Source organism: Octodon degus, unplaced genomic scaffold (assembly GCF_000260255.1).
Source record: "Octodon degus isolate 3935 unplaced genomic scaffold, OctDeg1.0 scaffold00102, whole genome shotgun sequence".
NCBI classification, from domain to species: Eukaryota; Metazoa; Chordata; class Mammalia; order Rodentia; family Octodontidae; genus Octodon; species Octodon degus.
Window position 1 is genome coordinate 1884298 of NW_004524678.1, and position 23346 is coordinate 1907643.

At 40.7% G+C, this 23346-nt stretch overlaps 1 pseudogene; it reads right to left on the reverse strand.

The window, feature by feature from the left end:
* The window catches only part of LOC101564878, a 48599-nt pseudogene extending 25303 nt beyond the window's left edge, over window positions 1–23296 (reverse strand).
* Window positions 23297–23346: the final 50 nt, after the last annotated feature.

The following is a 23346-nucleotide window of genomic DNA, read 5'->3' on the forward strand; positions in this document are numbered from 1 at the left end:
CGAGCTCCATCTGGTAGGCTTCAAGGGGCACCTTTAATGGGAGGGAAAGAAGGAGCAGGTCAAGAAGGCCACGTCCCAAGTGGGTCGTTGTCACCCAGGGCACATGTCTTCCTTTTCCTCTTCTCAGGCCACAGCATCACAGCAGATCTTGACCTCCTGGGGACAGTCACTGTCATTCTTTAGGTAGACAGATGACTGGCCTGCAAGTCAAGTCTCACCACAATTTACAAGCTTCCTATTAGCTGATGGATGACAGGAAGAACTAAGTACGGGCATCACAAAGGTCCCCAGATGTTCTGGGTTCTGTAAATTTAAATAAATATCACTTAGTAGTCAACACCTTGGCCATGGAGGTGGGTTTCTCTTTAGAATTTAGAATGCTGGGCAAAAGGAAGGGGTCACTGAAAGGACGAGGCAAAGGAGACAACTTTGCTGAAGGGCAAATGTAGAGAGGAGGAAAATAACTCTAGAGAAGCTGTGCTGTCGTGTATTCAGTAACATCAGTCAGAAACAAACAAATACAAAGAAAAGCCAGGGGGAGATGGATGCTTCTTCATACACGCCTGGTAACTACTACTCACAAGAACAGCCGGTGCGGGTAGGAACCCCTGAGCATGCCTGGTGGGACTGAGAAATGGGGCAGCCACTGGAGAAACCAGCTTGGAAGTTCTTCAGAAAGTTAAACACAGTTATATAAATCAACCTTGCTGAGAAATGGTCGTATCGATATTATTTGTAACGACAAAAAGTATAAGCAATCTAAGTGTTCATCAGCCAATGAATGGGTAAATAAAATGTGTTATATTATACAATAGACTAAGAGTTGACAAACAAAGAGAATGAACTACTGACACAGTAGTTCCCACACCTTTTTATGTGGAGGAAGAGAAGTTCAAAGAACCTGAGTGGATATCTGAAAACACATGTAGTACCAAATCCTACATATACTGCTTATATATATTTGAAATTCATATATATGATTAAATTTTAAATTTATAAATTAGGTTCTATAAGATATTATCAACAACAACAAGCTAAAACAACTACAACAGCATGTTGTAATAAAAGTAACGTGAATGTGAAATTAAGATAGAAGAAATGAGAGAGAAAGAAGACCAAAAAGCTCGTATTTTACAAAGACTGCAATTTCCAGGCCACCAAGTTATCCGAGGTGATCAGTACTGGCATTCCTGTGCCTCTTTCTGGATATACTGTGCTGTTGTTTCATTAACGTTGATCTCACAGCCCATAGAACTGCACACACGCCTGAACAGAACTTACCAACATATGTTTTTTTGTTGTTGTTTTTGTTTTTGCTTTTGTCATTGTTTTTTTGAGACCCAGTCCCACAGTTCGCGCTGACCTAGAGCTCGCTTTGTAGCCAGGCTGGTCTCGAACCCCACACATATTCTTCCCATAAGGTACCTCACAAGCTTTTTGCCTATAGGAACACTAGCCAGCACTTCAGCACTACACTTATGGATTATTTGAAACAGTGAAATCACCACTAAATGAAATTCTAAGATGTGGTGGGAAGCGTGGTGCTGCTAAATAGACCATTAAAGGGATCATTTGGGGTGAGAGTTAAAATGAAAAAACAAAACATCATTTTGTTCAACCCCTTCTGGGAACATGCTTATAAGGTGACTCAATTTTTTTCCCACTCTACACACGGCCATGAATGATCAGGGAAGTGTCATGCATCTTCATTTAAATATAGAATACAAACTTAAATATAGAATACATGAATGATGAAGATAAATTCTGCTAAAGACTACTGAATTGTATATTTTAAAAGTGAACTTTGTGGTTTATTAACGTGTGGCAGATAGCTCAGTGAAACTTTTTTTTTAACTAAAAAGGTGACCATTGAGAGTCTCAATGGGCATTTCTCCACTCAATAACTAAACCTCACCACTGCTGTGGCTTTTTTTAAATCCCCCAATGTATCATGTGAAATAGAAAAACAGCGTTCTCTTCCCCAGAAGAAGAATGGAGCTAGCTAGCTGACAGAATCAGACCAAGAAGAGACCCTGAAAGGGCTTCCACACCCCAAGTCCCACCCCACTGATGTCTGCTTGTCTATCTTGCTTTGACATCACTTGAGTCAATGCCCACCTTTTGGTTTATGCTAATTTAATAAATTTCTGCTTACTGAAACCGAACTTTACTCTGATGGATACAAAAATTTTCTTTTGATGAAGCAATAGGTAAGAACAATATGAGTCTTCAACTGAAATTTGAATACATACTCAAATGGTGGTGAACCATCAGACTGTGAGTTCCTAAGGGTAAGGTCCCATCCTGGGCTTTGGTCTGCTAAGACCTGTTGCCCCTTTCTTGTCAGGAAAATGTTGAAATGTCAACATTGGGTGATGGGAAGTAGTCCTGGCACCCTGAACAATGTTAGATCCTAGAACAAAGGCCCCTTCATGAACAGTAACAACTTGGTTTGTGGTTTTGATTCTATCACTTAATGGTTGTTAAACCTCTGTAGAATGAGAAGATCAGATAAATCATCAAAGGCTCTGAATCCTCTTGTGATGCTGATGCTTTCTTTTAAAAACTAAGCATATTTCTTTTAATAATGTATACATTATTGATCCTCTTACCAAACTGTGTGGCCATCATTGAAGGAAAATATCAGCTCGGGCTGGTTCAGCCCAGTGAACCCCAGTGCAAGTTACAGAGCCCAGCGAAGCACTATTCCAACCTTCAGCAGAGTTGGCACCTCCTAAGATTAAAGTTGATAATGAAGGTCTTGTTTTACTGAAGAGAACTTTGGAGTATTTTACTTTAATAGGAAAAAATAAACCAAGCTTCGTTATCACCTCACAAACATTCATTTCTTTCACCCTCCACAAGCCCAGAGCCAGAGGGCACATTCCCAGATGATCTGATCCTCTTGTACACAGGAAGTTGGGTGGGTAGAGTGGGGTAGCTGTTCTCATACCAGCCTAAGCAGAATATCACAGAAACCTTTTTAAAACCAGAGGTACTGAGGCTCCTTTTCAGAGTTGCTCGTTCTGTAGATCTGGTAGTAGGGTTGGAAGTTCTTCATTTCTTAACAGTTGCAATAAGAAATGAGTGGTTGTGGGACTGGAACCTTATTTTGAGAACCAAGGTGGTAGAAAATCTTGAGGAGCTGAGAGTTGAAACCAGATCATATTATACCTGAGTGATTGTCAAGTTGGAATAAGACTGTACTCAAGATTCATTTATACTATTAGTTTCTCCTAGTTCATTGCAAAGAAAGTTTAGGGCTATTATCTGTTTGTTTCTTCTTTGTAAGGGTTTTTTGTTTTTTTTTGGTTTTTTGCTATTTCTTGTACTCTGAGTAACTACTGGAAGATAAAGATGCACGGTGTACTCACTGTTGTTATTCTCTTACTTTGTTATGAAATTTTATTTTTCATAAAATACATAAAAGATTGTAAGTGAAGAGAATGTCTGTAAATGTTTTCATAATGGTCCTCACCTTTTCTTAACTCCTCTTGAGAAGTAGGAGCATCATCTTAAGTGCTTTCTAAATTATAAAGTGTATCTCCGTTCGAAGTCTCTTGGTGTCATGCCAATTGAAGGAGACCTGTTCTCTCTTGAAACATCTGTTTACTTTGTGCATAATGCAGAAAGCGGGCTTAATTGAAACATGCATGTTCAAGTCCTATATCAATCTTTTATGCCACATCCTTTGTCTATGATGAACCCTCCCCATGTTCATCTTGGACACGTGGTCTTCTGACATTCCTTTCTGAGTGCGTCTGCACACAGGGCACCTCATTAGGGACTATGGGACATTCAGCTATATAAACACACTGGCTATGTGTTTATACTACACTCTGGAATTAAAGGCACAAAGCAGAAGATGCCATGTGGCCTTAGGAAGGCATAAGTGAGGCTCTGTAAGAATCTAGAGAGGGTCATATTTCTAAGACAGGATCATGAAGAGTCTGGATTGCTTTTCTCCCTTAAGGTTTTGAGCTTCTGGAAATGTAACCCTTTATTATTTGGTGTTTAATCCTTTTTATGGAACTACAAATGATTAATCTAACATCAATGATATAACTTTATTTCTGAGAAATTAAAAGCGAGAAACTTGAAAATAGGACAGAAGAAAGTAAAGCTGTTATGATTCAGGTCGAAAGCCTCCCAGATCTTGAGTTCAGAGGTGGGGCTTTTGGAAGGCAATTGGATCATGCAGGCCCTATCCTCACCGGTAGATTAGTCCACCGATGAGCTACTCCCTGACTGCTGTTGGAGAGTGAGGACTAAGAGGCCAGAAAGGGTGGATTCTTCTCCTCAGAGCCTCCCTTCTTCCTCTGCTTCCTGGCCTCCTTGACATGAGCAGCTTTTCTCCAGCATGCTCTCCTGCCATCCCACTTCCTCCTCAGAAAAGCAAAGCCACAGACTGAACCCACTGAAACTGTGAGCCCAAATAAACCCCTACTCCTTTCAGTGGTGTTAGGCATTTTGTCCCAGTGAAAGGAACCTGCAAGTGACATAACTATAAACAGATTAAGTTAGCTGAGCAATTATAATTTTATTTATTTATTTTTAGTCACAGTTTTAGAAAGAGCACAGAAGAGGTGCACAAAAGCAGGTCATCTACCTGATGAGTCAGAGCTGTTGAAATAAATGTAACATCTCTGGGACTTACATTCATATTTAATATTTTAATAAATAGCACTTTGCTTTCTGATCGCAAGTATTTTTACACAGATAGAAGTAAGAATGCATTTGAAATTCAAATTGAGATACAACTTTCTGCCGAATATGTACTTAATTCAGTTAGATACAAACTTTTTGATCATAGACAATATTGAGATAGAAGAGAAAATACGCTGAATTTTTAGTAGCACATGGTAGCAAAGCTGTTCATACTGTATTGCTACACACAAAAAAAAATTAAGGTATTTTCAATACATAATTTTGAAAATTTTAGGGGCCGGCCAAATAGCTCAGTGAATTAAAGTGCCTGCAAGCAGACGCGGGCACCTGGGGTTCAATCCCCTGGCCTGCCGCGCTGGCCCCGCCTCCGGGGTGCACTGAGACAGCAATTGAGACTGGGCGTGGTGGTGTGCACCTATAATCCCAGCGCTTGAGAGGCTGTAAACAGGTGGATCACTGCAAGTCTGATCTAGTTGTGAGATCCTGAATACCCTATAGACCCTTCCCTAAAAATACAAAAAAAAAATTAAAATTTTATGTAACCACATTTCATTTTAAAAGTCTGAGTAGAGCAAAAAAGATTGTATTATGACAAACATATTCCTGTGTCTAAATAAAGTGAATAATTTTTCAGTTTCATTTTAATTTGAAATCCTGGGAGACTACCTCAATAAACTCCTATCTTTTATTTAAATAATTACTGGGAGCATTTAAATCATCACATCTTCCAAGGATTGCTTGTCCACTCTGAGCTAAGTTTCCCACTTGTTCAATATCAAAGGAATAACTATGTTTTAATTATTTATAGAGCAGAGGCTGAGTCAATGGAATTGAGGCTATGGTAATATATGCAGAAATATGGAAATCTATGCAGCATGTTGGGAAGCACAATATATTAAGTTTTGTTGCTAACTGACTGTGAGACTTGGAATAGTTCACGTCAGATCTCTGGGTCCTTGTATTTTTCTGCTTCCGGTATGGGAGTCTGAACCCAGGCCCTTTACACTGAGCTATTATATCCCAGCCCATTTTTTAATTTTAATTTTAATTTTTATATAGTCTCATCAAGTGATCAAACTTTGCTACAGATTAGCCATATCTTCGTTTTCTCTCATTTTATCTAAAAGTAGAGCCTCAAATGGAAATTTGGGTGCTTATTGTACACTGATGATTTCTTCTGATATTCTGGTTGAAATCTTAGAATGTCCAGCCTCCTGGGGCCACCACACACTTAGGCTGCCCCTGGAGTCACACGTGCTTCTCTGCCTTTTAAATCTTGTCAGACTTTTCTGGCTTCAACACTTGTTGTATGTCATACTGGAAAGTCTTTTGTGTGCAAGAGACAGGGTCTCACTATAGTTCAGGTTGCATTCGAACTCACTTTGTAGCCCAGGTTGGCCTTGAGCTTACAGCAATCCTCTTGCCTCAGCTTCCTGAGCACTAGAATTGCTGAAATAGCTTTTTAAAAAAAACTCCTTTGAGAAAAGAAGCAGCTTGGGCTGAGGAGATAGCTCAGCAGAATAAGTGCTTTCCTGGCAAGTGCAAGGTCCTGAGTTCAATCCCCAGTACCAAAAAAAAAAAACGAAGCAGGTTGAATATCTGCTTAATCATAATCAACAGCAGTTGAGAAATGTTCTTTTGTGTCATTTATAATTCTAGAAAATACATTCAATGAGTGAAAAAGACATTGTTGCCTGTTTCTTAGTATGTTTCAAAATCAACTGCTAACCTTAAAGGTATATGGCAGTGTAGGAGAACCTTTTAGACACTGACAGCCCAAAATGCAACCCAAAACCTACTTGTTTGTCACAAAGAGTCAACACTACCGAATAACCTGGATATGGATGCTTTAGCTTGGGGGAAAAAAATGCATTAGCATCTTTTGTTTTAAAATAAAAACAAACAACATGTGTGCCACAGGTTCACCACCACTGGCATATGGTGTAAGGGAAAGAATTTTCCCTTGACCCATCATAGACTTTTTCCCAAAGAACTTGCACATCTATATATTTTTTTCCACAGATCAGCCTCCCGAGCCCTCTATGCTGGAGACTGAACCCAGGGCCTCACACAACCTAGGCCCGTGCTCTGTTACTAAGCTACACCCACCTACAGTCCCAGATCCACCTTTTAAAATATCCTGGTAGGGGCTGGGGAGATAACTGAGCAGTCTAAGCCCCTCCCTGGCAAGCTCAGGGACCTGGGTTCGATCCCCGGTACCATATGCTGAGGTGGGCCTGGAGCCCCGGGCACACCATGCTGGCCACTGAAATCAGGAGTGGTGGCGCACACCTGTAATCCCAGCACTGGAGAGGCTGAGATAGGAGGATGACTCTAAGTCTGAGCTATGTAGAGAGACTCTGTACCAAATAAATAAATATTTTTTTAAAAAATAATACAATAAAATAGCTTGGTATTTCATTCAGTCATTTTTTATTCAGATTTGCTAAACTATGAAACACACTAGATCTCTTTTGTGAGCAACTTGAGTTGAGAAAATATGTATAATCTTCATAGTCTCAATGTCTAACACACAACCTGGCACAAAATAGCTGTTCAATGAATATTTGAATAGGCATTTCAATGCTATGTCCTTCCTCTGGCTAATCTTGAGATGCAAGCTAGCCATAGGCTGCCTGATCTACTCTGAACCCTCACACACCATGACAGAATGCACATCCACTTTGCAAGTCTTGTGGTGCCTGATTTCTGGTCCTTCTTTTCAAGTGGTGATGCAATGAATAGACCAGCTGAGGCACTATAGAGATAAAATCACATGATTTACTCTTGCCATTGATTTCTTACTTTCAAGGTTCTTTCATTGCGTCCTGGTTTCCAGGGCTGCCTCAACCTCGCTTGCTTTTTGCAGCAGTTGTAGCACCTACAATTACTGAATGGTTAACAGCTGCTAATAAGAATTCACACTTATCTTTGTAACTACAGCAGCCAACACAGTGCCTGGGTTTAGGATTACTGAAGTTCAATGTTTGTCAACTTGAATTTCTGAGGTCACTATCCAAATAAAATTAAATTAAAAGATTTCGCTTCCATCTTTAAAGATTTTGATGTAATTAGTCTGGAGTATGCCTTTGAATCGGAATATTGAGAAGTTTTCAGGCAAATTTAAGGTATAGCCAAGCCTGAAAGTAACTGAATATTCTTCACACACCCTGCTCCTTATTAAGAGAGAAATTCATGGTCCATAAAAAGATACAAGATGTTAAAGAGAGATTGATATCTTAATAGGAAATTTCTCTCTAAGGCACTGTAGTGTATTATCCTTCCTGTGTCTGGGCATAATACCCAACACCCCAATCTGAAGGAGGAGAGGTTTGATGTGGTTCATGACACATATTCAGTCTGTGGTCAGCTGGCTCCAGGTAGTGAAATCATGGCCAAAGGGCTTAGTGGAACATAGCTCTTACTTCATGGAAGCTGGGAAGGGCAGTGGGGAAGTTAAGCCAGAGAGCAAAGGGCCAGAAATTAAACATAAAACCCAAATTCATGCTTTCATGACCAAACCAGACATACCTAGAAGTGTGCTCTACCAATCCACCAGCCAGATCTCAAAACCATTCAGTTTACATTCCACCCTAAGTAACGCAGGTAGTCAGAAGGCAAAGCTCAGAAAATAACCAGAATCAGAGTGCAGGCAGAAAGAAATGGACACAACTGTCCTCCTTTTCTTAAGTCTTCCACAGACATTGCAAAGCCTACATGGTGTGGCCTACAAAGCCTCCAGCATTACCCAAACCTGGCTTTCCAGTCTCATCTAGGGCTACCTCCTCATCTTCCTGTCCATTGGCCTGTTGGTCCTTCAGTTTCACAGACTGTCAGATCCCTTCTCCCCACCCTCCCTGCTATTGTGTCCCTCTTCCTAGACAACTGCCTATTCTACATCTCGACTCAGATTCTACCCCTATCTTGGCCTTGCTAACTGTTACCTACTATGGAAATCCTGGCATGAATGTTACTTTCTTAAATAACAAAGTCATCCCTGGACCTTCAAACCAGAGATCATGTGTTCTCTTAATACCTGTCATAATATTCATCACAGTTATTATCTGTTATTTATTTGGTTAATTGTTTAATGTCTGTCTTTGCTATACAGGGATGGGATTGGGCCTGTCTTGTCATCTTCTTGGTGAAGCTCTACTGAAACATTCTGTAACTTCAGGCATATTATTAACCTTTCCAAGCTTCAAGTTTCTAATTAGTAAAATGGTGATACTCATGGGAATAATTTTTATAGCAATCCCATCTCACAGGATTAAATTAAATGAAATCATTCGTGCATAATGCCTGTGGTCCAGTGCATATCACAAAGTTATGGCTAAGAAAAAGCTAAAGATGCTTATTCTAAAGAGGTCTTTACCACATCCACTATCACCACTCCTGTTCACCACAGTTCTCAAAACATTACCCAGAGCCATCAGGCAAGAGAAAAAAATAAAAAGGACGTGTATAAGAAAGGAAGAAATAAAAATATCTTGATTTGCAGATGACATGATCCCTTAAGGCCCAAAGACACCTAGAATTGATAATCAAATTCAGCAGTGTAGCAGGATACAAAATGAATGTGCAAAAATCAATAGCATTTCTGTACATCAACAATGAACTCACTGGAAAAGAAATGAGGAAAATAATACCATTCACAGTAGTATCAGAAAAATTAAATGCTTAGGTATTAACCTACCGAAGGAACTGAAAAACCTCTACAATGAAAATGACCTCAGACTGAAAAAGGAAATCGAGGAGGACATCAGATAATGGGAAAGTATCCCCTGTTCCTGATTAGAAGACCCAACATAATCAAATGACTGTACTTCCAAAACCAATATGGAGAGTTAATGCAATCTCAATCAAAATACCAACATCATTCCTCACAGAGGTAGAGAAAACAATCCCAAAATTTATACGGAATCAGAAGAGACCCACAGTAGAAAAGCAATGTGGGTAACAAAAGCAAAGCAGGTGACATCATAATCCCAGACTTGAAATTACTCTAGAAAGCTAGTGATTAAAACAGCATCATACTGGCACAAAAATGGGCAGGCAGATCAAAGAAACAGAACAGAAGAAGTAGAAACAATTCCAGGCACAAACAGCTATTTGATCTTTGATGAAAGAGCCGGAAATATACACTGGGGGAAAGGCGGACTCTGTAATAAATAGTGCTGGGAAAATTCAGTGTCTTCATGCAGATGGTTAGGTCTATACCCATTTATCTCACCATGTACTATACTAAAATCAAAATAGATCAAAGATTTAAATGTTGAAACAGAAAAAAAAATTCTATTGGAAGATATGATAGGTACAAGTCTTGAAGATGTAGGCATAGCCTAGGCAAAGACTTTTTGAACAAAACTCCAATGGCACAAGAAGTAATACCAAGAATTAAAAAATGGGATCGTATCAAATTAAAAAGATTCTGCCCAGCAAATGAAACAACCAGCAGAGTGAAGAGACTACCTACAGAAAGGGAAGAGAATTTGCCAGCTGTTCACTGACATAGGATATGTCTAGAATATATAATGAACTGAAAAACATTAGACCCCTCAAATTAAAAAACCCAATCAAAAAGTGGGCAACTGAAATGAATAGACACTTCTTAGAAGTACAAATAGGTACATGGAAAAAAAGTTTATTGTCGATCATCAGAAAGATGCGAATTAAAACTCATCTTACCCGAGAAAGGCTATCTAATCCAAAAAAATCTAATAATAACTAATGCTAGCAAGGATGGGGGGAAAGCAACTCTACTACATTATTGGTAGGACTGTAAATTGTGTACAGAACAACCACTATGGAAATCAGTGTGGAGATGCCTCAAAAAACTAAAAATAGGAATTTCGTTTGACCTCACTATTCTCCTTGTAGCTATCTTTAGAAGAGCTAAAATTATCACACTGTACATTCATTCTCATCTTTATAGCAGCACAATTTATGATAACTAGATCTTTGATACAGTATACACGTACATAAGCCAATGAAAGAATAAGGAAAATACGATATTTATACAAAACGAAGTACGACCCTGACATAAAAAAGACAAACTTGAGAGATTCATGAGGAAATGAATAGAACTTGAGAGCATAATGTTAAGTGAAAAAAGGCACACAAGCCCAAATATGAATGGTTTCTCTTACATGAGAAATAATATATATATATATATATATATAGAGAGAGAGAGAGAGAGAGAGAGAGAGAGAGAGAAATGAAGAACAAAATAGAAGAGAAATAAATAGAAATTGTGGAGAAATTCAAATACTCCCCCAAATTATAAATTCTATTGTTTTGAAAATATCTCAAGCCAGGCGTTGTGGCACATGCCCATAATCCCAGCATTTGGGAGGCCGAGGCAGGAGGATCACTGAGTTCAAAGCCAGTGTTGGTCTACATAGTGAGTTCAAGGCTAGCCAAGACTACCTAGTGAGATCTTGTCTCAAAAAAAAATTCAAAGTATGTGCTAATTGGTTTCATTTACACTACTAATTTATTTTAATTCACTGAAAAGAAAGTTTTGTGTTATTATTTGTTTATTTTTTGTAAGAATCTTTTGGGCTTATGGATTTTACCGAGTAGCTACTTTGAAGATAACAATACACAATGTAATAATTGCTGTTATTTTCATTATTTGATAAAGAAATTTGGGGGCCAGTGAGATACCTCAGCAGTCTAAAGCACCTGCTTAGGAAAGCTTAGGCAAGCTTAGGCAAGTGCAGGGACTGTGGTTCAATCCCTGGCACTACATGCTGCGCCAGCCCCAGCCCCAGCGTGGGCTGAGCCGACCAGAGCCTAGGCACACCTGTAGCACGAATGCTGGGGGCTGAAAACAGGAGGATTTCCATGCATCTGAGTGTAGTGAGACCCTGCAACAACCAAATACATTTTTAAATTTTTTTAAAGAATTGTTTTAATAAAATTTAAAAATGGACATCTTTAGCATAGATGAGCTTTCAGATAACCTGTTAAGATTCTTTCAAGCTCTATCTCACAATTGTATGCTGTCACATAGATTTGGAGTCTAGGAACCAAATGCATACTGCCTTTGCTGTTTCCCAAAATTTGCAATCAAATTAGAAATAAAGCAAAAAGACAGAAAAGTAAATATTAAAATGTTAACTTTATAACAGACCAAACCAACGGGTTAAAGTGGCTTTAGATCTTAAGCCAATGAGACTTAATCCTATCCCCCTGTGCACACACACACACACACACACACACACACACACCACATTGAATTTCTTCTCTGTACAGGCAGAGATGTTTCAGTAGGTAAAACACAGAAGATGTGTAAGGCTAGAATGGCTCTGAAAGATAAACCCCAAAGACGCTGAGCCAAGCCACTCCTCCAATCAGGGAAGCCTCTGCAGCTCCCTGGAGGAAGAGAGAGTGAAGGGCAGAAGATAAGAGGACTCAGGCATGGTGTCCCCTCCCGGGAGAGTACAAAGAGCATCCTCCACCCCTCCGTGGAAACTGGGAAAGGGGGAATGGTACCCCTTCCCTCGCAAGATAGCTTTTGTGCTAGTACAATGACATTTCCCACAAGATAATTAGAAGTTTTATTTTGAAAAAAAGAGAAATTGAGAGTGTACTATGTGTAGAATGTCTGGTAATAGTAGGCAAGAAATTTCATGAGTGACCTCTTTTATTAAATCAGCTGGCTTACTGGGCAATTTCCCACTGCTGAGGCAAACAACTGAGGTGCCTACAACCTAGAGGAGTTTATTTTGGTTTGAGGTTCCAGGAATTTCACTCCATGGTTTGCTTGCTCCACCACAAAAGAAAGATCATTATGAAAAACCATGGTGGAGCTAAGTTGCTCAACTCACAGCCCCTGGGGAGCAGAGACGAGGAGAGGAGGAGCGAGAGGTCAGATGTAGTCCCCGAGGTCATACCACCACGACCCACTGAGACACACCCCGCGCAAAACACCCATAAGGGTGTTTTACTAAGCTCTTTATGTCACTCAAGCCAACTTAATTGACAATCAAAAGTAACCACCACAGATACCTGGCATCTCAGTGTCTAGATATATAACAATATTTAATGACAGCATGAAAGGTCTAAGTTTGAGGACTTCCTGAAATTGAGGTCTAAGCCTTTCACACTATGCATCTGTCTCTTGATTCTCCAGAAGAGGCCTGGGCTTTCTGACTGGCACAGGAGTGTGAGCACCCACACTGATGTCAGTGTAAAAACGAGGGTAATAAGTTATGTAACTGCGGGTCTGAATGTTTGTGTCCCTTAGCTGTTGAAATCCTAACACCTATGGTGATGCCTTGGGAAGTGAGCTCCTGAAGACGTACTGTGGTCATGAGGATTCCCTACTGAACGAGAATGGCACCCTTATGAAAGGGGCTTGAAAGAGAGCCCTTGATCCTCCACCATGTGAAGACACAGCAAGAAGTATTCTACAAACCAGACACTGGATCTACTAACCTGTGAGGAATAACCTTCTGTTGTTTATAAGCCATACAATCAATGCTAGTTTATTATAGCAACCTGAAGCAGACTAACTCAGTAATCATGTTTTTAGTGAAACTACATGCAAAGAAGGCATTCTTAAGGCCTGTCGCATAGTTTTAAAAACCATGAACTCTCATAGCAATGAATCCAATTTCTCACGTTTCTGTGTTATTTCGAACATACTACCTCTTTGCATCTTAATATCTGCTTTTTTTTTTTTTTTTTTTTTTTATTTGCAGAACTGGGGATTGAACTCAGGCCCTTGTGCTTGCCAGGGAAGCACTTATTCTACTGAGCCATCTCCCGGGCCCCAATATCTGCTTCTGTAACATGGGAACAAAAGCAGTATCCATCTCAGAAGCTCATGAGAGTAATACAGAACACTCAAGTGATTTACCACAGTTCCTCACAAAGGACATCTTCAGTAAATGTTAGCCACTATTTAACTTGAAGACTCAAATGTCTTTATGAAATGACATCTCTCATTTACAGTAAATATAGTTTTAAACATCTATACATGATAAAATTAAGAGCTGGAAACCATATCAATCTCTTAAATTTTTTTCCTTTTCAATTTAACTACTTTATGAAAATATCTGGGAACCACTGAATTATAGTACAGTGCCCCTCTACTTTTTAAAAAGCCTTTAAACAAAAGAGAGATAACTTTCAGAATATTACCCCCTCTGCTTCTCCTTTATGCATATAATTTGTCTTAGCTGCAAATTTGTCTTAGCTGCAAGGTCTCATTAAGAGATCTGAAGGACTCTAAAATTGTCTGTAGGTTAAATAGTCTTTGATCGTGGGTTAATTAGTCTGTTTGTCTTCCTTGACTGGATATGATGTGGTGGTGAATTTATGACAGAAATTATTTGACAAAGATAATAGCTGGGTGACAGTGATTCCAGTATTTGCTGATGTTCAACTTGCGGTTGAGGCACCTACAGGGTGAACTGCGACAGCGGCAGATACTAACAAAAGTGAACTTCATTTCTATTTCCAACGGGACCTCATGAAAGTGTTATCACTGTGATGGCCATTAATGGGATGAAAACTCGTATTCTGAAAGCATTTGGGAATTAAATAAGAAAAGGAGGACCATGTATTAAGAATGCGAGAATCCATGCCAACAATAGAACCTAGAAGTTGCAAAAATTCTGTAGAGATGGAAAGTCCTGAGCACTGTCTCAGGATTTCGTTCTCAATTACACTGCAGCATTGAAACATTAAAACTGATTAATTCTAGTCATGCCCCACTTAAAAGTGCTACTATTTTCTCATGCAAACACACAACCTTTTGTTTCAACCTTTTGTAGAGGAATCTTTTACTATGAAGCCATCTGAGTCCATTCCTGCAGCCGTTCCTCCAGGCCATTTCTTTCAAAGGGCAAAAGGATGGTGCCAACTCTGTATTCTCTTATCTGTCTCTTGATCTGCCTTCCCTGTCAGTCCTGCTGGGGGAGAAAACAGATATTAGGGAGATACCCGGCTGCTGGGAATGTGACAAGTGACACCTTCCATCATCATTTATCTCTACTTGGCAAAAACTCACAAAGTCTTGGAAACAGGCTTCTGCAGAATACGGTAACAATCACAAACTATTCTGAGCTGTGCTTGCAAACCCAGGAATATATACGCATCATCCATCATAACCAGACAGCGAGCGAGGCAGCTGTGAGACTCTGACCTTTCTCGTGGAAATAAAAGCAATCATTTATTGACCAAGAGATTTACACACATTGTCTTTAATCATTACAATGACATCTAGGATGTTCTCAATTTTATGGGAGAAGAAAAAAATCTGATCATTTGTATAAGAGGACATGGCCAGTAAGCAGAGAGGCCAGGATCCCAACTCTGGCCTGTCTGACTCCGAAGCCCAGGCTCTTGTCATTGAGCCAATCTGTGATGCATGCAAGGTAAGACTGCTGTCTGTAGGACTGGCTTGTATGTGTGAAAGTATCATTTCTCTTGAACACTGTCCTGAACTGTTACTCAGAAAGGAGCGCCTTGCCATTGATTCTTAAATGTTTGGCCTGTTTGTATGTTCCTGCTGTTTTCTCAAAATCCAAAGTTTGGCCTCATGTGTACATTTGTTTCAGTGCACTGATTTTTCCCTAATTCAGGCTGGCTCATTCTAACCCTTCCTTTGTCTCAGAAAAGGTCTCTCAAGAAAGTTTTGTCAGCATTTAACTAATAATCCCTTTGGGTAATGATACAAAAGAAGTACCCAATCTTAGAGATGTTTTCTGCTGGCTTGCCACCTAAAATTACAGAGGCTTAGAAATTTGTCATATATCATATTTCAATAACTTACCACCCATGACACTATGATTACAAAAAAGCATATTGAAAAAAAGTTTTTGTAGAGCTACACTCTGTAACTAGAACATGGTACCCTTATTGATGAATAGAATTGGAGGAATTTAGGCATAGCTTTGATGTTTTGTTTGGGTTCTACTCCAAATCCTGACTGCCATCTACTTAACTAACTTGAAAGTCCTCATGTCCAGGCGATAACATACCAAGGGGAATCCTGAAGCTTGGTAGACCCATCCACTCTCCGGCCAAGAGCAAACATTCACAAGCAGGAGTGCTGAAGAGCGGTACCAGAGTCCAGGAACATCACTAGCCAACCAACTGGAGATTACCTTTTGATAGGTAAACGTAACAAGGCTTGTGAAATCTAGCGGGGAGACACTGAACCAGGTGTGCGCAGGCAGGCAGGACAGCGGGAGCCTAAGAATACCCCAAGCAACTCCTCGTGGTATACCCTGTGGACAAAGGTCAAATAAAAGGATCCAGCTGTGTTAGAAAATCCTAAAGACTGCTTGTGACTTTTGCACTGAGAATACAGGCGAGAAGAAGTTACATCTGAAAGTTCCATGCTTCATATTTAAGGAATGTATTAAGCACCTATCCTTGAAAATAAATTCTGATTATATTTCAGAATCAAGAAATAGCACACTTTCAAGGAAGGGATTTTCGAAGAACACTGAAGAGACTGTTTGCTTCCTCGCGTCACCAGGAAGCTCTGCCAAGTCTGGCTCTGTGTCTTTAGGCTCACAACACTAAGCAAACACAAATGCCTTTCCCTGTCCCCTGACTTGAACCTTGCCGAGGAGACTTCCAGAGCCTTCTTCTCCATCTGTCTGCACACCCTGGTATGCCAGCCCTGTCTCTGACTCACCTCTTCTTCTTTTGAGATAGGGCTTGCCTTTGTAGATCAGGCTCACCTTGGACTCACTATGTAGCCCTGGCTGGCCTCACACTCAAAAAGTTCCTCCTGTATCAGCCTCCCAAGTGTTGGAATCACAGGCATGCATCGCCGTGTCTAGCTTTAGGCGCCTTCTGACTGCTGTTCTATTTGTCACCCCCTAGTGAGCTTGCAGACACCTCCCACAATTCAACGCTTCTGCCTGATGACTCTAGAGCTTTCTCTGAACTGCTCTTAACTAATTCATCCCAGGATTTCAGGAAAGGGGAAAGAGTCTCATTTCCTTTCCTTTCCTTTGAACCATGCGGTGGTTGCTCCGATAGGGAGAGAAAGGTGACAATATCTTCCCTACAATTATCTTCAGGCCCATCTATCACGATGCATTCCTTTGTATTTAATGCTGACTTCTCCATACTGTCTTCTTTTAGCATTTAAATACTCCTATAAGACAGAAAATTTTCCATGGATACATTTCTATTATTTTGTTTAGTGAAATTCTGTATTGTTTCTTTTTTTTTTTAGTATGTTTCTCTTTAAAAAATAAATAAATGAAAAAAGAAGACAGAGAATTTATCACGATTGAATTTACCTCAAGTTTTCCCTCCTGGGGCAGAAGAGACACAGCTAATGAATCATCTCAGGAGGAGAAAGCAATAAAGCAGGGACAGAAAACAGAAGCACTGGGTAACATCATCACTTCCTAATTTGCTATTAATTTAGATTTGAAAACAGCATTCTCTCTTGGCTACAGCTTTAGAATAACAGAAGTCAAGAGAGTTTACTGCCATATTATTGTTTTCTTATCTGTTTAAATGAGGATCCAAATATGGATGCGTTAATTGTGGTGTATGGAGTAATTTTGAGATCCTAACCAAAAGTTTCTTCCTCTGTTCCCATTCTACACTCTCTCTCTCTCTCTCTCTCTCTCTCTCTCTCTCTCTCTCTCTCTCACACACACACACACACACACACACACACACACACACAGAATGCCTTTAGTGCTTGGTAAAGCATGAGCAGCAGCCTGCTAGGTCCTTGGTGAGGACCCAAGGGTGAGTTCTGTGGAGCCTGTGTCTGGATGACATGTAGGCCACACCCAGGACCTTCGGCCAGAGCAGTGCCACCCACCTACTGCTCCAGAGGCTTTGCCCAGCATACGAGAATTGACTGGGGTTACACTGCAGTTAGCGAGAGTTACAATACATTTCTTTGAGACTCCAAATTCTGAAAATTCCTTGGCAAGAGCACAGAGCCTGAACATTGTGAGGAAAAGAAAGGGTTCAGGGCTGGGAGAGGAATGTCAAGTAACAAAAACACAACAGTAAGACAATAGTGGAAACATGGGAGAAGTTTAGATGCGAGAGATAATGCACAATAAGATCATGTAAGCAGACTCTGGGCCATATCCGCTCTCCCCCCTGCCCACGGGCTCCCCTCTCCCCAAGTCCCTCTGTTTCAACAGCCTTGCTTTCCTCTGCTTGACATGACATACTCAAGTTCAATGACTTATATCTTGGCTGATGCGACCATAATAATGGCATGCTAGATGCCCCCATTTGGCAAAAGGGATGAAATTTTAGGTTGTCATGGATGCTGATGGGGGTGGGGAAAACAACCATGAAAGGTCACTGCTAGAAATGACCTTAGCTCAGCTTCCTCGATCATAGATGAGGGAAGTCAGACCCTGTGCGGGTAAAAGGCACATGTCGAGTTAGCCGCAAAACAGTCTAGAGTGTGATTTCCCAAGGTCTTGTCCTGTGCATTTTCCATTCCTGAATCCTTACATGCTGCTATTAGTTCTGCATCTTGACACACAGATTCCCCTGATCTCTATCAAGATTGCCAATATTTTTCCTCCCATTTCTATAAAAATGAAAGACACTGCTAAGTTAGGATCAACCCGACTCAGAGAACCTACCTCCTGACAATGAAATAGGGAAAACTACCATACCCCCAATATTCGGTTCCTTATATCTAGTGCTCTGCCTGGAAGGGTTCTGAAAAATAATTTTATGCAAAATCAATACATTTGTATCATTAATTTTTAAAAATTAATTAATCCTCACTTGAGTACAGCTGATGGCTGAAGTTGAGGAAAGGATAAAAATGGTCATTGCATCACTATAATTTTAGTGAGTTCCAGACAAGAGTTAAAACAGGAAGCAAGCAGAAAAAATCTAAGCAGGAAAAATGGAGGTTTGCTCAACATTATTGCCGAGTGAACAGAATTGCTGTTCAGCTACTTCTTTGAAAGAAGGAGACAATATTTATGTCCATTTAGAGAAAGGCACCATCGAAGAAGGTCATGTTTTTAAGAAGATATATTAGAAAACTCTTTGTCTTTGGAGTAAAGTCAAATGGAAAGAAACCTAATTCTGGTTGGCTACAGTGAGCAGGACCATTAAAAATGGATGGCTTAGCCATCTTTAAAAGGCTGAGAAAATTGTTCCTCGTGTTCCACAGGCACCGATGGGGAGGAAAGAACACATTTTGAAATTATTTAATATTTGTGGGAAGACAACAATTATACAGTATTGTAGTACAGCAGCATTCTTTACTGGATAGCAAACTCTAGTGAGGCACAGTGTAATGAGGAGAAAACCAGTAATTCAGTCCTTTCTCATAGATTTTTATCATTTGTTTATTTCTTTGTTTTTCAATGTATTTGGTTGTTGCAGGGTCTCACCACACAGCTCAGACTCATAGTGATCCTCCTGCTTTCAGCCTCTCCAGTGCTAGGGTTACAGGTATGCGCCACTATGCCCAGACTCTTTGGCAAGCTCAACCAGCCCTGGGGGCAGGATGGCATGTGGTGCTGGGATCTGACCGCTGTCCCTGAGCTTTCCTAAACTTGCCTAAGCAGGCGCGTTAGTCCGCTCAGCTATCTCGCCAGCCCTCCCATGGATTTTTAACAGCGTGCCTATGTTGTCCCATGTCTGGAACTGTTTCCTCCCTGTTGTAATTATGGTAGCAACCTCACCTTCTTTAACTCACCTTGTACCCCGCTGACAATCTGCCTTGAAGACAGAAGAGGCAGTGGCAGAGTGCTGCCACTCTTCTGTTAAAATATCAGAGTCTTATGTGCAGAATGAATTTTCGTCTCCTAAACATGGAATCCAGAACCCTCTGTGACTGGAAGCAAACGCTCCGCTCTGCACAAGGTGAGGCGAAATGACTGCTTCACTTTACTTTCCGCCCCTCCTCCCCCACCCCAGGCCAGATGAACTTTAATACGGTCTGTTAACAATTTCTGTTTTAGTAGTTTTCTGCTTATAACTTCTGCCTAGTTTTCCGATGAGTGCTTATTGCTTGCTCCCACCTACATAACTATTTATCAAGGCTGGGAATCTTGTATGAGTGATACTGTGACATTTTCAGAGTTTGTTAGGTTCATTAATTTATAGGTGATTTTTGACAGTCAAGCCCTTACAGCCTAATTGATAGGGCCAAAGTTTTTCTTTGCATACCATTCACAGCTAGAGTATTTTCAAAAATTCTCGTTCCCATTTTCTGTCCTTTGTGTTTTCTATTAGATTCAGATGAAACTACACAGACTGTTCCATGTTCAATAGAGAGCAATTAATTTTTTCTGAGTATTTTCTCAGTAGTTGTTTGGATCCGTAGATGCACAACTAAGAGATACTGAGAGCCAACTGTATGTCACACACGACTATTGACTGATCTTAGAAGTTTGGAGCCTTTATGTCCCTATCCAGCTAATAAAACACTGGGAGATTACTGGATTAGTAGAGAAATAGCTACCCTTTTCCTTACATGTGGCAGTGCTTCCTTTATACTCAAGGTACCCTAGGTGACCTGGGACATAAGATTTTTGAAACTCAAGTGAATAGAAGTAAAGCAGTTGTCCTTTTAAACTTGCAAGGCCAGAGAGATAGCTCAGCAGCATAAGTTCCTGCTTGGCAAGCACAAAGTCCTGAGTTTGATCCCTGGTAATACAAAAAAGAAAAAAAAAAGGAAAAGGAAAAACTACTTTAATAGAGTTGCAAGTACTTTTGAACCCAGAAATGGAGACTTCTCTCTTCACTTTTCAAAGAGACTATTACTTTGTTTGGGGGGGGGGGTGGAGCAAGGCTTATTATGGTGCTTGGCCTTGTTGGCATGCTAACTTGACCACAGATGTTGGATGTTCCAATCTGATCATGCACTGTTCTGTGCTTCGTCTCTGAAGTGTTCTGTGGTTTCAGTTGGGGAAGGAAGAAAAAAGACAGAAGAGGAAGAGGTGCTAAGTTGACCATGGGCACTGGAGATTGAAGTGAGAGGTTAAGAGGAAGTCCTGTGACTGGACCATAGGCAGAAGGGTGGGTCTTGAGGTTAGAGGAAAAATGAGGCTCACAGCTAGGGAGGAGGCTGCTCCCCCCACTTCCCTGCTCAGCCCAGCTCCACTTAGTATCTGACCAGTCCCTAAAGGATTCAGCACACAATACCCTCAGTAAGGCCACCACCGATATATCAAGAAAGGATATCACCTTTCACAAGGCAACAGTGAGATTTCTTCAACCTGGGCAAATGGGAGCTCAAGTGACAAATAAAATGTCTGAAAATTAATTTGAACTCATTACACTGTAGTTTGTAAAAAGCCTCACCACACCAGTGACACATAAGTAAGCATACACCTCCAAGGACAATGCTCCTACCCTTGTTATGTCAAACCAAGCAAGAAGGCAGTACTCTTGCTAAGGAAATACTTAAAGGCAGAGTGAGCTTTGCAATGCCCTTCCCAGCAAAATCAGAATAGTGGCTTACAAAAGATGAGCCACTAAGGCCGGCCAGATAGCTCGGCAGACTAAAGCACCTGCTTAGGCAAAGCACAGGGACCAGGGTTCGATCCCCAGCACCACATGCCATGTTGGCCCTGCCCCAGGGGCACGCTGAAATGGTGACTGAGACTGGGCATGGTGGCACGTGCCTGTAATCCCAGTGCTTGAGAGGCTGAAAACAGGAGGATTAGTACAAGTCCCATCTGTGTAGTAAGGCCCTGTAGATCCTGTACTAAATACATTAAAAAAAAAACAAAATGAAGGTTGAGCCACTAGCAGGACCACATGTGAAAGATGACATCAGGGCCTGAGGTAAAGCAAATAGTGAGATTCTAGTCTAAACTGTCTGAAAGTAAACTGTGCTAAATACTGTAAGAACTGCCAGAGTGTTTACGATGTAACTGGGAAGGGAGGGACTGGGGAGGTAGCTTAGTAGTCTAAGCGCCTACCTGGCAGAGCCAAAGGACCCAAGTTTGAATCCCAGTATCACACTGGTGTGGTAGCACATGCCTGTAATCCCAGCACTGGGGAGGCTAAAACAGGAGCATCATTATGCATCTGAATTGCATAACGAGACCCTGTACCAAATAAATAAGAAAGTAAAAGATTTTTTTAAAAAATTTAAAAAAGAAAACTGGGGAGTCATCCTCTGATCATTGCTAAAAACTATTTAAACCCACCACTTAACCATGTGGTGATACTGATTCTGTCAAAGAAGTTCACATATCAGGGCCCTGGCCTCGGACCACCAATCTCATGCTCAGCAGTATGATGACAGAATTAAAACATACACTTTAGTTACAAGGAGCACCAGGATGGTCAAAGCCCAGTAACGGGCAAGGACCACAAGGCACGGTGTCTGTCCTTGACCTTCACTAGGTGCACAGCTTGATTGCGGGATGGGCTGCTGAGTTGCAGGAAGTAGTGGGGGTCAAATGCTAACGCAGTCAAGGTTCAAGAATTGAGAAACAACGCATCTTTGGGAAAGCACACAAGAACAGATCAGGTTTAACAAGAAACCTGATTGTCTGCTCACTGCCACTCCAGAGCCAGGAGGAATTTGCACAAGTCCAGTCCTCAGGGCCATGTTACCTTGCTTTGAGGCACCAGAACTTCCCAGACTGTTGGCTAGTCTCAGCTCTGGCCGTTGGCTTAAACGTTAATCTGGGACCAGGGAGATAGCTCAAGGCCGGAGAGATAGCTCAGTGGGATAAACATTTGCCTGGCAAGCATAGGGTCCTGGGTTCAATCCCCAGTACCACAAAAAAAAAAAAAAAAAGTTCATCTATCTATAAGACAGCCAGGGGTCTCACCACAAATCATGGAGGCTTAGGACAGACTCTCAACTTATTTTTGCGCAAATTTATTTTGTATTAATCACTGTCTGCTCTGTACCACATCAAGCTGGTTCTCAGCACTCATGCAAATAACTTTCCTCTTTTTCCCAAAATACATTAGGCATCTGCAGTATCTATATGATAATTGATCATCTTATTTGGTTCTTCTGATAATCTGTATTTGTTCACCCTATGCTTGCCTCTCTATGTTTGAGGTCTTCAAACTCTTTTGACACATGGGGTCAGTAGGTATTTGATACTTTCTGCCTGGAATACTCTTCTGGACCCTATATCCTTCCCCATTTCGGTCATCTTCTATTCATTTTTCAGGTTCTGGATGAAGCATTTCTTTTTCTGGGACATCTCCTGTGACTGAATGTCCCGATCTTCCCATCCATAATGGCTAAGGCACCTTCAACGCCCTTAGCCTGGCCCCTCCCCCACAGCTGCATATTTAATTTCCCACCTTTCCTGTCAGATTTAGTTCTATCATTGGTTCTAATAGTGTATGTGGCTCATTGAGGACATATTTGTTCCTTCGAATTGATATCTTGTCAATTACTCCTAGTAATGCATAATCCTTCAGAAAGAAACCATTTCAATTGAACTCCAGCTTACTCATAGGAAAACACTGCCTGACCATTATTTACAGTAGCTAAGAGATGCCACTGAAAACAAAATTCTATTTGTCTTTTTCCTGTCAGAACGCTAATAACGAATTCCATGTTTTCACCTCAGATTTAGCCTACAAAGTCTTCAAATCAGAAAAATCCAAGAAAGTTTCACTTACCCTCAAACTCATTTAGCACTAGCAGGGGTGTCATAGTTCCCATGAGCTTTGGGATAGATCAGAAATTCGTAGGTGCCCAAGAAT